This window comes from Culex pipiens, chromosome 3 (genome assembly GCF_016801865.2).
Source record: "Culex pipiens pallens isolate TS chromosome 3, TS_CPP_V2, whole genome shotgun sequence".
NCBI lineage: Eukaryota > Metazoa > Arthropoda > Insecta > Diptera > Culicidae > Culex > Culex pipiens.
Window position 1 is genome coordinate 149,223,987 of NC_068939.1, and position 16,454 is coordinate 149,240,440.

The 16,454-nt window shown below is 35.8% G+C and overlaps 2 protein-coding genes across 2 annotated transcripts in view; both read right to left on the reverse strand.

Annotated features, from left to right (window-relative positions):
• LOC120432169 (protein archease-like) overlaps positions 1-11,801 on the reverse strand; it is a 140,285-nt gene extending 128,484 nt beyond the window's left edge. The window contains exon 1 of the mRNA XM_039597306.2: positions 11,798-11,801. The gene's annotated coding sequence lies outside the window, so the exon portion shown is untranslated. The remainder of the gene's footprint in view (positions 1-11,797) is intronic.
• The window catches only part of LOC120432165 (hemicentin-2), a 786,150-nt gene that overhangs the window by 108,733 nt on the left and 660,963 nt on the right, over positions 1-16,454 (reverse strand). The gene's annotated exons all lie outside the window — the stretch shown is intronic.

Below are 16,454 nucleotides of genomic sequence, written 5' to 3' on the forward strand. Positions count from 1 at the left end.
AGTTATTACCGTCTGTTCGGGATTTTAATAACAAATACTATAAAAATAACAGAAACTGTTATGGAATCTTCTTGAAAAATCCATTTTTGCATAAGGGTAATTCTCCGCCAACTCACACAGCAGTTGCCCCGACCCCTCTTCGATTTGCGTGAAACTTTGTCCTAAGGGGTAACTTTTGTCCCTGATCACGAATCCGAGGTCCGTTTTTTGATATCTCATGACGGAGGGGCGGTCTGACCCCTTCCATTTTTGAACATGCGAAAAAAGAGGTGTTTTTCAATAATTTGCAGCCTGAAACGGTGATGAGATAGAAATTTGGTGTCAAAGGGACTTTTATGTAAAATTAGACGCCCGATTTGATGGCGTACTCAGAATTCCGAAAAAACGTATTTTTCATCGAAAAAAACACTAAAAAAGTTTTAAAAATTCTCCCATTTTCCGTTACTCGACTGTAAAAAATTTTGCAACATGTCATTTTATGGGAAATTTAATGTACTTTTCGAATCTACATTGTCCCAGAAGGGTCATTTTTTCATTTAGAACAAAATTTTTCATTTTAAAATTTCGTGTTTTTTCTAACTTTGCAGGGTTATTTTTTAGAGTGTAACAATGTTCTACAAAGTTGTAGAGCAGACAATTACAAAAATTTTGATATATATACATAAGGGGTTTGCTTATAAACATCACGAGTTATCGCGATTTTAAGAAAAAAAGTTTTGAAAAAGTTGGTCGTCATCGATCATGGCCGTTCATGGGCACCCGCGACAGACACGGACGACGAAACAAAGAGAAACGCAAAAAGTAACTTTTTCAAAACTTTTTTTCGTAAAATCGCGATAACTTGTGATGTTTATAAGCAAACCCCTTATGTATATATATCAAAATTTTTGTAATTGTCTGCTCTACAACTTTGTAGAACATTGTTACACTCTAAAAAATAACCCTGCAAAGTTAGAAAAAACACGAAATTTTAAAATGAAAATTTTTGTTCTAAATGAAAAAATGACCCTTCTGGGACAATGTAGATTCGAAAAGTACATTAAATTTCCCATAAAATGACATGTTGCAAAATTTTTTACAGTCGAGTAACGGAAAATGGGAGAATTTTTAAAAATTTTTTAGTGTTTTTTTCGATGAAAAATACGTTTTTTCGGAATTCTGAGTACGCCATCAAATCGGGCGTCTAATTTTACATAAAAGTCCCTTTGACACCAAATTTCTATCTCATCACCGTTTCAGGCTGCAAATTATTGAAAAACACCTCTTTTTTCGCATGTTCAAAAATGGAAGGGGTCGTACCGCCCCTCCGTCACGAGATATCAAAAAACGGACCTCGGATTCGTGATCAGGGACAAAAGTTACCCCTTAGGACAAAGTTTCACGCAAATCGAAGAGGGGTCGGGGCAACTTTTCCCGATTTCGTGTGAGTTGGTAGAGAATTACCCATAAGAGTTTAATAACAGGTATATACCTAAAGAATGATAAACCTAACCCGAGCAGGCGGAAATAACTTGGGAATAAAATTTTTTGATATTAGAAAAAACTAGGCCAATAACATTTTATGTTATTTATAACAAGATTTGTTATTCGTCGTTATGATTTTTTTGTTATTGGATTGTTATTGTAATAACAGACTAATAACATTTTTAGTTATTCTTCGAACAAATCTTTGTTATTATTTTTTGTTATTTTAACAACTTATCCGATCATCCCAATAACAGTTGGAGGTATTCTTCCATAACAAAAAATTTTATTCCAAAGTTGTTTTGGCTTTCAACCAATATCAAACCAATAACAAATTTTGTTATGATAACATAAACTGTTATCAAACCCTTATGCAAAAATGGATTTTCATGAAGATTTCATAACACTTTCTGTTATTTTAACAGTATTTGTTAATGAAATGGCATGAATGTTGTTATTACCATCTGCCCGGGAATGTCCACGCATCCTTCCTCCCCTGTGGATTCTGTGAAATGTTTTTCCGTTCCCGGGCAGACAGTAATAACAAAATTCATGCCATTTCAATAACAAATACTGTTAAAATAACAAAAAATGTTATGGAATTTTCTTGAAACATTCATTTTTGCACCAGGGTTTAATAACAGTTTATGTTATCATAATAAAATTTGTTATTGGTCTGATATTGGTTGAAAGCCAAAACAACTTTGGAATAACATTTTTTGATAAGGAAGAATAACTCCAACTGTTAATTGGATGATCGGATTAGTTTTTTAAATAACAAAAAAATATAACAAAGATTGGTTCGAAGAATAACTAAAGGTGTTATTTGTCTGTTATTCTGTTATTGTTATAAATAACATAAAATGTTATTGGCCTAGTATTTTCGAAAATCAAAAAAATGTTATTCCCAAGTTATTTCCGTCTGCTCAGGAATCCATTTTTGCACAGGGGTTTAATAACAGTTTATGTTATCATAATAAAATTTGTTATTGGTCTGATATTGGTTGAAAGCCAAAACAACTTTGGAATAACATTTTTTGTAATGGAAGAATACCTACATGTTTTGGGATGATTTTCAAATATCAAAAAAAAAAAATTGTTCCCAAGTTATTTCCGTCTGCTCGGGTTCACAGAATTATCTCTGCAGTAAACGCAATGTTGTAGGTCTGGCCACGTTTGTGTTACAATCTCAGGTAATCTTGAATGTATGCAATGTGCAGTCATATAAACAAAAAAAGTGCTTGAGGCTTAATGTAGCTTGAAACTTTCCAGCATGCTTTCAAAAAATCTTTAAGCTATCAATGCCTCACCGGTTTTTGGTACTCATAGTTTAAATTAACTGAGCTCCAACAATTCCATTTGTTAGACTCCAATCAAATACGAGATTATGAAGCAACTGTCCACACTCTAGTTAATCCAGTTGTGATAATTTATGATGATTGCCGTGAACGCCCATTCAAAGCAAACCCCAAGTTTTATTGGAAAACTCTCCGCTCCAATCTTGTCCATTCTGTAGAAACTATTCAGGGAAAACCCCTCGCCGCTAAATCTCTGAGCTTATCGGGTCCATAAAGAGCCGGGAAATTTTCGCCATCTGTCAAGTTAATGGCACCTTGTGCCGCGGTGTTCCACATTATGAGTGCGAAGCTTTCCTCGGTGAAAACTTTGCATAGAACGATGCAGACAGTCGTCTGAGCGCAACATAGTTTCGCGCGTTCGCGGAGTGGGTGCTTGCCTGGGGAGGGAGGTGGACCTAACCGAAGAGGTGTCCCCTAATTGAACGAAACTGACCGCAACGCATTCAATTTGAAACTCCGTCTGCTAGTGGTTTTGTGGCTCGGGCACGGAGGAAAATTCTAGGTTGGATTGTTCATTTATTTAAGCTGGAATTTTAGCTTGTTTTAGATTTGATTTTTCTGATATTTTAGAAAATAAAATCGATTATTGAATAAGTAAATTAGAATCCAATTGAACCGTTTGTGACTGACAGCTTACAGAACAAAAACAAATTTAGTTCAACATTTCACAGCAGAGATTTTTTTCAGTGCTTACATAAGTTAGTGATCTACACTTTGTCCACCAGCTAAACTTCCAGGACAGAATGGAAGCAAAACTTTCTCCCCGGCGAAGATTCCCACTCATGTTGTACCGGAGAATCGGACATGGCGGAGGTGGGACAGCAAATGAATGTGAAGCCAACAAGTTATCACTACACAGTTTAGGCAGTAAATTAAACTTCCAAATTGCGAATGGTTTCGAGACTTCCAGTGGATTGGGGAAAAGCCTTTGTATGAAATCTGGTTCAACTTTGAAAAATTATATTTTTTTCTAAAAAAAAAACTTTTTTCTCACCCCGGGCAGACGGTAATAACAAAATTCATGCCATTTCAATAACAAATACTGTTAAAATAGCAGAAAGTGTTATGAAATCTTCTTGAAAAATCCACTTTTGCATAAGGGTTTAATAACAGCTTATGTTATCATTACAAAATTTTTTATTGGTCTGATTTTGGTTGAAAGCCAAAACAACTTTGGAATAACAGTTTTTGTTATGGAAGAATATCGCCAACTGTTATTGGGATGATCGGATTAGTTGTTAAAATAACAAAAAATAATAACAAAGATTTGATCGAAGAATAACTTAAAATGTTATTAGCCTGTTATTACAATAACAAAAAAAATGATAACGACAAATAACAAATCTTGTTATAAATAACATAAAATGTTATTGGCCTAGTATTTTCAAATATCAGAAATCCCGGGAAGACGGTAATAACAAAATTCATGCCATTTCAATAACAAATACTGTTAAAATAACAAAAAATGTTATGGAATATTCTTGCAAAATCCATTTTTGCATAAGATATTAATAACAGTTTATGTTATCATAACCAAATTTGTTATTGGTCTGATATTGGTTGAAAGTCAAAACAACTTGGGAATAACATTTTTTGTTATGGAAGAATAACTCCAACCGTTATTGGGATGATCGGATTAGTTGTTAAAATAACAAAAAAGAATAACATAGATTTGTTCGAAGAATAACGCAAAATGTTATTAGTCTGTTATTACAATAACAATCCAATAACAAAAAAATCATAACGGCGAATAACAAAACTTGTTATAAATAACATAAAATGTTATTGACCTAGTATTTTCAAATAACAAAAAATGTTATTCCCACGTTATTTCCGTCTGCTCGGGATGTTATTCCCAAGTTATTTCCGTCTGCTCGGGATGGATTGTTATTGTAATAACAGGCTAATAACATTTTAAGTTATTCTTCGAACAAATCTCTGTTATTATTTTTTCTTATTTTAACAACTAATCCGATCATCCCAATAACAGTTGGATATATTCTTCCATAACAAAAAATGTTATTCCAAAGTTGTTTTGGCTTTCAATCAATATCAGTCAAATAACAAATTGTGTTATGATAACATGTATGTATGTATGTATGTATGATCCCCATACCCGCAGGCAACTTGGTCCCGAAACACATGTGAGCGCTAGGTGAACAATTCGATCATCTTTTACTCCGTAATCTGTACACCCACGTGCATAAGTTTTTTTGCACGAATTGTTGTGCTACAAATACCGGCGCATAAAATAAAATGGTTTCCCTCTTCTATCCCCAGGCACCGGAAATTTGTAGCGGGTGTAGGGACACTTCGCATAGACGCCCTTGCTCCCATCACGTCACTGAGGGTATGGAGCGACGAGAAATTAATAAGCATGCCCCCTCAGTCGAACCTTCATTAGAGAAGCAGGCAATCCACAACTCACAGCGAACGACTAAGGGAACACCCTACCACGTATATAATAAGGTTGGCGTAGGTTGACTTTAGTGAAATGTGAGAATGTTAGAGTAGATGAAAGAATATGTTGTTATTCAAACAGGAAAGGTCTCACCAAATAAGAAATCCATGGTTTAGGAAATTTTGCGATCGTCTCAAACTTGATGGAACTTGCGATCAGGTAGCCGAATTCTTGCACCACACGAACGACAGTAACCGGCTTGACCTTTGAAGTTTCTGGACGATGGTCATCACTCAGCACCCTCAATCAGGAAGCAATTGTTTGAACCGATGAAAAATGTTGAAGCAAATTCTCATCCACATCCAGCTGTACTTGAATGGCGTTGGCTCAGTAAGGACATTTCTGGTACACGGGGCTGGAACAACAGGAACGTTTCATCGATGGCCACTTCGTAATTGCCACAGCTCCCACAGTTGACACTTCGCCGAAAAGGACAGCAAAGTCTCCAAAATGATACAAATTTTACTCTTTTTAAATGAAATCCAGGGACCAAAAAATGACAGAGGAAAAAAAACGCGTCCGGTCGCACGCACAGTTTACTTCGATCCCAACAAATTGTGTTATGATAACATAATCTGTTATTAAACCCTTATGCAAAAATGGATTTTTCAAGAAGATTTCATAACATTTTCTGTTATTTTAACAGTATTTGTTATTGAAATGGCATGAATTTTGTTATTATCGTCTGCCCGGGATCCAATTACAATCATATTATTAATTATTACTATTTAATTTTCAGCGTACTTTTACAAAAGGTCCTCTTTCTAAAATGTTTTAAAATGTGGAATAATTTCTTATCGACTTCATTTTCGATGTTGATACACAATCTCTTGTTTTTTTCTTAATTGATAGCACATTCAAACGATTTTTTTTTCAAAATTGGGTTTGCCGGTATAAACAATTCTGTAACCCTGATTGAAATCCAACATGTACAAAAATTTTGAGCCAACAGAACTGTTTCATAGATTCATTTTTTTTCACAGCGTTTCATTCAGGTGGAAAGGCCTTTTCATCACTCTTGGAGAAAGTCTAAAAAATTAACCCCTAATTACGATACTTGTGATGTTAAGAGACCCGGTACTCCTGGTGGTGGGAAGCCATGTGGCACATCACTGAATGGGTACATCAGTGTGCAATTCATTGCTATTAAAATGTTAAGCAGTGTCTATTTCACTAGGGAGTGACTTTTCTCATCCATGTGGGCAAAAATGTCAACGCTCACTCAAGAAATACTCGAGTACGACTCAGTTTAATTTGTGTGCAGTATTTAATTACCATTTACCATCTTTTAATTAGAGGGAATTATGTAGTGGTCTTTCAAAAGTAAAAGTGCAGTTTGGAAAATTATGGACTATTCAAATGGTTAACACATTTTTTTTGCATACAAGTCTGTTGCATGAAACTGAAAATGCTGCAGATGAGCTGCTTTTGAATACTCCATGTGTTGTGCGTGACTAAAGGTTTTCATTGAATTTTGAATAATCACAATATCAGTTTATTCATGTTGAAAACATAACATACCAATTATTCTTCGCTTACTTTCAAAAAACTTTCAAATGTTTAATAGGTTAATAATATCTAAATTTAATAAAGAAAATTATTGTTTATTTTAAATAAAAAAATAAACAAATAAATAAATTGTTCGCTCTACAGCATTGCCTAAGCGTTCTCGATTGCGAGATTCCTACTCGAAACTAGGTGTCCGGAGGCTTGATTGTTGAGGCAATTGCAAACCTCTTTTAACACCTTAGGTTCCATCCGCCCCGGGATTCAAACTGTCGACCTTTGGATTGTGAGTCCAACTGCTTACCAGCGACTCCACACTAATTGCATTATTGCAATAAATTTAAATATCATTTTATTTTTCAAATCAGAAAAAGTAAGACTTTTTTTCATAAAGAACAAATTCAAAATTTCCGTACTTTATGTCAATTAATTATATCAACACCGCATATCAAACTTTCTGAGTTTAACTTTAAATATTCCAAACACTTTGGAGCATTCGGGGGAGCCAGGTAAGTTATACGGTGAATTAACTTTCACAGTCGTGTGTACTTTTGCTTCGTCCAGGGCGCAATTTAAAGCAACCACCACTGGCTAGCCATTATGAAGCAGGTTGGGGTAGATTTGCAACGTACATTTCCTTAACAACCAGCCAGTCTCTCTTATCCAGACCAAAGTTATATCCAAACAATAAAATGTAAGCTTTACGGACTGTTTTAAAGCTAGCTCTTGGGTTTTACTGGCCAGGAGGAGCTTTTTCTTCGACCATTCGCAGGCAGTGGCTTTTAAAACGAAATTTTAAAGTGACCGATAATCTGACCAAGAGCTGCTAGATCAGCCCAAATGAGGCAAATAAAGCTAGGTTTTGTGGTTGTTTGACGAGGCGTTAAGCCGAGAACTGTGGCGACAGTGAATTACAGCACAATCGGAGCAATCTAGTTGAACAAAAAACAAAAAACAAAAAACAAAAAACAAAAAACAAAAAACAAAAAACAAAAAACAAAAAACAAAAAACAAAAAACAAAAAACAAAAAACAAAAAACAAAAAACAAAAAACAAAAAACAAAAAACAAAAAACAAAAAACAAAAAACAAAAAACAAAAAACAAAAAACAAAAAACAAAAAACAAAAAACAAAAAACAAAAAACAAAAAACAAAAAACAAAAAACAAAAAACAAAAAACAAAAAACAAAAAACAAAAAACAAAAAACAAAAAACAAAAAACAAAAAACAAAAAACAAAAAACAAAAAACAAAAAACAAAAAACAAAAAACAAAAAACAAAAAACAAAAAACAAAAAACAAAAAACAAAAAACAAAAAACAAAAAACAAAAAACAAAAAACAAAAAACAAAAAACAAAAAACAAAAAACAAAAAACAAAAAACAAAAAACAAAAAACAAAAAACAAAAAACAAAAAACAAAAAACAAAAAAACAAAAAACAAAAAACAAAAAACAAAAAACAAAAAACAAAAAACAAAAAACAAAAAACAAAAAACAAAAAACAAAAAACAAAAAACAAAAAACAAAAAACAAAAAACAAAAAACAAAAAACAAAAAACAAAAAACAAAAAACAAAAAACAAAAAACAAAAAACAAAAAACAAAAAACAAAAAACAAAAAACAAAAAACAAAAAACAAAAAACAAAAAACAAAAAACAAAAAACAAAAAACAAAAAACAAAAAACAAAAAACAAAAAACAAAAAACAAAAAACAAAAAACAAAAAACAAAAAACAAAAAACAAAAAACAAAAAACAAAAAACAAAAAACAAAAAACAAAAAACAAAAAACAAAAAACAAAAAACAAAAAACAAAAAACAAAAAACAAAAAACAAAAAACAAAAAACAAAAAACAAAAAACAAAAAACAAAAAACAAAAAACAAAAAACAAAAAACAAAAAACAAAAAACAAAAAACAAAAAACAAAAAACAAAAAACAAAAAACAAAAAACAAAAAACAAAAAACAAAAAACAAAAAAACAAAAAAACAAAAAACAAAAAACAAAAAACAAAAAACAAAAAACAAAAAACAAAAAACAAAAAACAAAAAACAAAAAACAAAAAACAAAAAACAAAAAACAAAAAACAAAAAACAAAAAACAAAAAACAAAAAACAAAAAACAAAAAACAAAAAACAAAAAACAAAAAACAAAAAACAAAAAACAAAAAACAAAAAACAAAAAACAAAAAACAAAAAACAAAAAACAAAAAACAAAAAACAAAAAACAAAAAACAAAAAACAAAAAACAAAAAACAAAAAACAAAAAACAAAAAAAAACTTTATTTGGTGATAACAGTATCATTGCACTATTGTGAGATGAAGACCTATATAGATTAAACTTGAAATGTCAGAAGTCATACAAATAGGATTCACACAACTCTAATAGCGAATCCCCACCTCGAATACGAAGCACTTGTTACGATTTATCACATTATCATTACCCGTTAGGAGCAAACCGCGATGCCACGCCTTAAAGCTAGCGGCATAAAATTAGATTCTCGCCCTGATCACCATCATCATTGTTCGTTCGTTATCCTGCTTCCCGCCCCACCTCGACCTCTCGGAACCAGGACCTAGGGAATGGTGGTTCCCACGGAACATGGCTTCACCGGCTGTGCTGTCGTGTTTCGTGTCGTTACACACCGACACAGACACACACACACTCGTTTACAATCATGATTGCTATTCATCACACGGCACGTCGATATCGACGCAGTATTAACGGTCGCTGCACTCGCTTAACGGCCACGGGGTGCCACCTGGCGCCCTCCCCACCGTGGAAACCAGGGTTGGGAAAATACACGTGGGTGGTAATTTAGGATCAAATGACTCTGAATAGAGCTGACTTGGTGCTAGTTTAGCTACAGCTAAAGGCTGTTGGCCAAATTTGAGAAGACTAGTCGCGAATGCGATACTTGGCAGTAATAACCTCCAGAAGGAGTTTTCCATCGCTGAAACCCCTGCCGAAATCAACGATCTCACCCCGACCCTCTCCTGCGATCTACGCTTATTAAATTTATGGTCCCTACGCGCAACACTCCACGTGTCCTCTGCTGCTTTCTCGCACGTTGTGCGGTACAAATACCACCCTCCAAGAGTCCGCGCGAGCTCTCACAAAATCGATTCCGGGTGTTCGCCCTGGCCACGGACTCTCACACACTAGACTGGTCCCACCACCAGCACCCTGGACTCAGCCATCCCCCCAAATCCACACCCCAAATGGCGCGATTCGTGGGTAATAAATCATTCGCCGTCATGGGAAAATAGTGAAGTATTTGGGTGAGTGAGTAGGTATGTTTGTGTGTGATGGTTTGTATGTTAAAGGGTGGCCCACACAAATGGACTCCCCTCCACCGTCCATCTGTGCATACGTACACTTAAGAAGGAGAAAGTGGCCAATTTTGAGAAGATCTTGCCTTCGGCTTGCAGCAGATACTCACAATTTTCGACATCGAGGTAAATTCACAATTTTTAAAACAGCCGGAATAAAATGATCTCAAATTTTACTGAGGGCATAATCGTGACTGGGAAAGGATAATGCCATCGGATTACCGATGACGCACACCAACAAAATCAAAGTTGTCAAACAATTATTTTCACAAAAGAGATAAAACCTTAAATATTATTTCCATTTCTTGAATTGTTAACAGGTATCATACAGTATGTAAAAAAAGTATTTACACCCCATGGGCACTATGCACATTTTGATGTTTTTTATAAAAAGTTATATAACAAATACTTTTACAAAAATCGGCATCCTTGACTGATTAAAAAAATAATTTGGATTGAATATGAGTTTACTAATTACTTAGTATAAAAGTTTATATAACTCTAGAAATTCTATATACTTAATTTTGCAAACTTTCAATTTAACTAAATGTCAATATATTACCACAGAATTGCTAAATAAACATTCTGGAGTGGGTATAACACCGTTTTGGGGGTCTTTGTATCGCTAGAATAGATTTTTCGTTGGAATTTCGTACCAACCCGGAATTACGACGTCGGAAAATCCGCCGGCATCCGAACCGGTCCACAATTCACAAGTCAACCTATGTGGCATCGGAAAGGGCATAAAATTTCCGATCTTTTGATACCCATACATCTAGGTTTTCTATAAAACCCATGTTTTTAAATAACCCCAAAACGGTGTTATACCTGATGATTTGAAAATCAAGATTTTTGTTGAATCAACGCCAAACGTCAAAGCAAATTTTTCAAAACAACAAAAGATTTTTGTGGAATTGAGAAAATCAAGGTTTGTTTCAACGCAAAATCGGCGTTCATTATATTCAACAAAAAAATTGTTGAATCAAACCTCGTACAGGCTGATTCTACAAAATATTTTTCTGCGTGCACTCCAGAATGTTTATTTAGCAATTTTATGGTAATATATTGACATTTAGTTAAATTGAAAGTTTGCAAAATTAAGTTTAGATAAGTTTTATATAGAATTTCCAGAGTTCTATAAACTTTTATACTAAGTAATCAGTAAACTTTATATTCAATCCAACTTATTTTTTAAATTAGTCAAGGAAGCCTATTTGAAGTTGGGAGACTGGATTTATGGTGATTTGTCAAGAAATAACTTTATTTATGTTAATTTTTCGAAAGGTGTACAAACTTTTTTTGCACCTTTTTTGATTTTTGTAATAGTATTTGGGTAATTCTCCGCCAACTCACACAGCAGTTGCCCCGACCCCTCTTCGATTTGTGTGAAGCTTTGTCCTAAGGGGTAACTTTTGTCCCTGATCACGAATCCGAGGTCCGTTTTTTGATATCTCATGACGGAGGGGCGGTACGACCCCTTCCATTTTTGAACATGCGAAAAAAGAGGTGTTTTTCAATAATTTGCAGCCTGAAACGGTGATGAGATAGAAATTTGGTGTCAAAGGGACTTTTATGTAAAATTAGACGCCCGATTTGATGGCGTACTCAGAATTCCGAAAAAACGTACTTTTCATCGAAAAAAACACTAAAAAAGTTTTAAAAATTCTCCCATTTTCCGTTATTCGACTGTTAAAAATTTTGGAACATGTAATTTTATGGGAAATTTAATGTTACTTTTTGCGTTTCTCTTTGTTTCGTCGTCCGTGTCTGTCGCGGATGACCATGAACAGCCATGATCGATGACGACCAACTTTTTCAAAACTTTTTTTCGTAAAATCGCGATAACTCGTGATGTTTATAAGCAAACTCCTTATGTCTATATATCAAAATTTTTGTAATTGTCTGCTCTACAACTTTGTAGAACATTGTTACACTCTAAAAAATAACCCTGCAAAGTTAGAAAAAAACACGAAATTTTAAAATGAAAAATTTTGTTCTAAATGAAAAAATGACCCTTCTGGGTCAATGTAGATTCGAAAAGAACATTAATTCAATTCAATTCGGTTTTATTTGTGAATAATCCAAGTTACAATGAGTTCATTTAGGTATATAACAGAGTTTTGGTGTTCCTTTCAGCTGTGTTTTACATCGTAATTCAATCGAAAAATTATTACTTATAACTATGGAATAGACAAGAGTAAAAAGAACATTAAATTTCCCATAAAATGACATGTTCCAAAAATTTTTACAGTCAAGTAACGGAAAATGGGAGAATTTTTAAAACTTTTTTAGTGTTTTTTTCGATGAAAAATACGTTTTTTTCGGAATTCTGAGTACGCCATCAAATCGGGCGTCCAATTTTACATAAAAGTCCCTTTGACACCAAATTTCTATCTCATCACCGTTTCTGGCTGCAAATTATTGAAAAACACCTTTTTTTTCGCATGTTCAAAAATGGAAGGGGTCGTACCGCCCCTCCGTCACGAGATATCAAAAAACGGACCTCGGATTCGTGATCAGGGACAAAAGTTACCCCTTAGGACAAAGTTTTACGCAAATCGAAGAGGGGTCGGGGCAACTTTTCCCGATTTCGTGTGAGTTGGTAGAGAATTACCCATTTGTTATATAACTTTTTATAGAAAACATCTTTTCGTGAGCATTTTGTAGCAAAATTTTCGGCATGAGTTTCTGAACTAAACGTAGTACTAGGTGTCTGTCAAACTTTAAATTGTTACATTATTCATCACAAAAGTACTACACCTGAAAAAAAAATATACACGGTAAAAAAAAAAGATTTTTAATTTCACTTTTTGTTTTTTGAAAAAAACGACACTTTTTTTTTTATTTTTTTTTTATTTTTTGATATGTTTTAGGGGACATCAAATGCCAACTTTTCAGAAATTTCCAGAACGCGCAAAAAAAAAATTTGACCGAGTATTACATTTTAAACTTTATTTTTCGATGTAAAATTAAATTTGCAAAAAAAAAAAAAAAACTCTAATAAAATTATGATAAAGTGCACCGTTTTCATGTTATAGACATTCTTAGGTACCTTTTTCAAAATTGTGTTAGTTATTCATTTTTTAAAATTAGTATTTTTAAAAATCGAAAAACTGCAAATATTTCGCTGAAATCAAACTTTGGTGGCTCTGGATAAAGAAGCCCTATATCAAAACATCTGTAAAGTACTTTTCGATTACTAATTAAATTTTACATTAGAAAATGAGGTTCATTTCATTTCATTTTATTAGGTTGCTTTAACAATTACATTGGTGCAGTTGTTATCCTGAGCTGAGATATGGACTACCTTTCAACCCCACCTCACTCAGTTTGAAACATTGTAACATTTTAAAAGACATGAACTGCCCATGTTCGCATAAATGTCCCATATGCAAAAACAGCAAGCTGAGAAAAACGCTAAACAAGTTTGTCCCACACATAAGGCTACATGTTAAGTTTTCACGAAAAAACTGGATTTCCTCCTGATTTCTAGAACAAAGTACTGGATGTTATAGGCTCTTTTGAAAGAGCACACGATTTTGAACCAAACTGCATCAATAACTCAAAAGTGACGAAAATGCATATGGGACAAAAAGGTGTACGGAGTAGCTGCCGAAAAACTGCGCGCAAAAAAGTATTTCTGCTCGCTGGATTGTGCTAAGCTCTCGTCGCACAAGAGCTCTGGGATGGAGAAACAAATTATGGATGAAATCGGGAAGGTGCTCGCCGAGGTTCGTGGCAACTCCGCTGAGCTGCGAAAGGTACAGGACACCATTGGGGAGCTTCAACGCACGCACAACTCGTTCGCTGAAAAGGTCGACACACTGCTGAACGAGATGCAAGCCATCAAAGAGGATCAACAGCTGCTGAAGAACGATGTCGCAGTTTTGCAGGAGGAACAGTTTGCAGTTAATGAAACAATCACTGACCTGGAAAAACAACTTGATCAACTCAATCGTGCTGCCCTCGCCACACACGCCGTCATCCTAGGAGTTCCGTCCTCCAAAGATGAGGATCTAAAGAAGGTGATCACTGATATCGCCCTGGCTGTGAAATGTACGCTGCCCGAAGATGCTATCGTCGAAACGAAGCGGCTGGTATCGAAGGACGGGGAACAGACTGGCAAACCGGTCCCGATAAAGGTAATCTTTTCCGACACAAGCTACAAGGAAGAACTCTTCGCCAAGAAGAAATGCCACGGTCTACTCCTTTCATCAACAATCGGCACCAACAACACTGGCACAGGAGGCAGCAGAATCATTCTTCGTGACGAACTGACGTCGTTTGGAATGACGTTGTTGAAGCAGGCGAGGGTGGTCCAGGAAGCAGCTGATTTGAAGTTCGTCTGGCCTGGTCGCGATGGGGTTATCCTCGTCAGGGCCACCGACAACTCGAAGGTTGAAAAAATTCGAAACGCCAAGGACCTCGAGAAACTCCAGCACCAGCACCCCAAACGCCCTCTCGATGGATCGCTGTTGAACTCCACCATGCTATCGTTGAACGGCGCACCGGCTCCGAAGCAGCAGAAGCAACTGTAACACGCAGTTTGGACGGCAGATCAACTGCAGAGCATTTTGTTCTTTTATTTTGTGTTTTTTAAAAATGTTTGCAAATTGTAACTCTAGTTTCGCTTGTATCGAAGATTGGATTAAAAATAAAAATATCTCTCCTGTCTCTTCCTTAAACATCATTCAACTAAACATTCGAGGCATCAATCAACTATCAAAGTTTGACTGTGTGGGTGAAATGCTTCAACGCCTCGGGAAACGCATCGACATTATTGTACTCGGCGAAACCATGCTGAAGGACGATCGTACAAGTTTGTACAACTTGTCTGGGTACAGAAGCTTCTTCTCGTGTAGAAAAGAAGCTGGTGGAGGATTGGCTGTCTTTTGCTTAGCAGATCTGAATGTAGAAATCCGTGAGAACCGAGTCCTGGCTGGTCTTCATCACATTCATCTTCAACTCTCTTCTCGGGGTAAACACTTAAACATTCACGCGATCTATAGACCACCAGCGTTTGAGGCAGCTCGTTTCCTTTCTGAACTTGAGCAAATGCTTTCAGCCAATCCCAGCAACCAGGAATGCATCGTGCTTGGTGACATGAACATCCCTATAAACATCGTCACAAACAACGTGGTCTGTGAATATTCCCGCTTGCTATCATCTCTCAACATGGTAGTAACCAATACATCGGTAACTAGGCCAGCCAGCGGCAACGTGCTTGACCACGTGGTATGCAGCGAACATCTTGCAGACCGAGTCTTCAATGAAACCATCTGCAATGATCTGAGTGATCACAACTGGATCGCAACTTCATTCAAGTACTCCTGCGAGCTGGCGAAGCAGACCTTCCACAAGGACATCGTCGACCACGCACGGCTAAACCAACAGTTCACTGAGTCCCTGGCAGGGCTGTCTCCCCACCTGACTGCAAACGAGAAACTTCTGTTCGTGATGAACAGTTATAACTTAATCAAAGAGCAATGCACGAAAACAGTAACGATAAAGGCGAAGGTGAAAGAAAACTGTCCATGGATGACTTTCAATGTCTGGAAGCTGATCCAAATCAAGGAAAAAACGCTGAAAAAGCAGTGGCGAAACAGCGACGACCCACGGCTAGTAGACTTGTTGGCTCACGTGTCCAAAAAGCTACAAAAAGAGAAGGAAGCTGCTAAGCGAAACTACTATGAACGTCTCCTCTCCGGATGTGACCAAAAATCTGCTTGGAGGGTAATCAACGATGTACTAGGGAAGCAGCGCAGCCGATCTCAACCGAAAGAGCTACTTGTTGATGGAAAGGCGATATCAGATCCGACTGAAATATGTCAATCTTTCAACGAATTCTTCTGCAACATTGGACCAGAGCTGGCCGCTACCCTGAATAGTGACCGCGACATCTTCAGATTTGGAACCCTACGTAGACACCGATTCTCCATCTTTTTACATCCTGCAACTGCTGCTGAAACGACAATTTTGATTAACGGTCTAGACTCCAAAAAATCCGCTGGGTACGACAACATTCCTGTTACTTTTGTCAAGCAACACTTCAATGTGTTTGCAGCCCTGCTGTCCGAAATCTTCAATGAAATCGTTGATACAGGAGCATACCCAGATTGCTTGAAGGTCGCCAGAGTCACGCCAATCCACAAATCTGGCGATTTAAAGAACCCTAGTAACTATCGACCCATCTCATGTTTGTCAGTTCTTGACAAAATAATCGAGAAACTGATAGTTTGCAGACTTGTTGGTTTTGCTAACAAGCACGGACTGATCTACAAGCACCAGTACGGATTTCGGCAAGGAATGAGCACCCTCACAGCATCGTGTGACCT